General features: G+C 61.8%; 1 protein-coding gene across 1 annotated transcript in view; it reads left to right on the forward strand.

The window, feature by feature from the left end:
• The window catches only part of KPTN (kaptin, actin binding protein), a 7,529-nt gene that overhangs the window by 5,660 nt on the left and 1,348 nt on the right, over nt 1-521 (forward strand). The gene's annotated exons all lie outside the window — the stretch shown is intronic.

Raw genomic sequence — 521 nt, forward strand, 5'->3', positions numbered from 1 at the left:
CCCGCGGTCTCCCTTCGCCCTCCGTGCCCCCTTATCGCAGGCGCCCTCTCCCCCACGCTGTGACCGGCTTCACGCTGGCTGCGGTCCAGCCACCAGCTGGCCGCTGAGGCTCTGACTTCCAGTTTGCACTTCCCGCCCTTCCACAGCCAGTGCCCAGCTCCCTGCCATAGTTTAACCTTGAACCCGGTCTAACCCCAGGACTTCCTATGGTGATCGAGCCCTTGAACTGCTGCTTCACGGCCAGGCCAGCCTTCTGCTGAACTTCGACCTCTGACCCTCCCGTGGCAGCCCGACTGCCGTCAGCCCTGTTACGGCCTCAGCCAACCATTCCGATGGCCCAGGGTCCAACCTGGGACCGCCCCCCATGGCAGTTTAACCTCCAACTGATATCGTCTGACCTCTGGCCTTTTCCCCAAGGGCCAGGCCCTGCTGTACCTTTGTCCCCTAATGTGGTCTTTGCTTCTCCTTCCCTCTGGTTCGACTCCAAGACCCATTTCCGTTGGTCTAACCTGGGCTCTTCC

The sequence above is a fragment of the Pteropus alecto genome, unplaced genomic scaffold, assembly GCF_000325575.1.
Source record: "Pteropus alecto unplaced genomic scaffold, ASM32557v1 scaffold41, whole genome shotgun sequence".
NCBI lineage: Eukaryota > Metazoa > Chordata > Mammalia > Chiroptera > Pteropodidae > Pteropus > Pteropus alecto.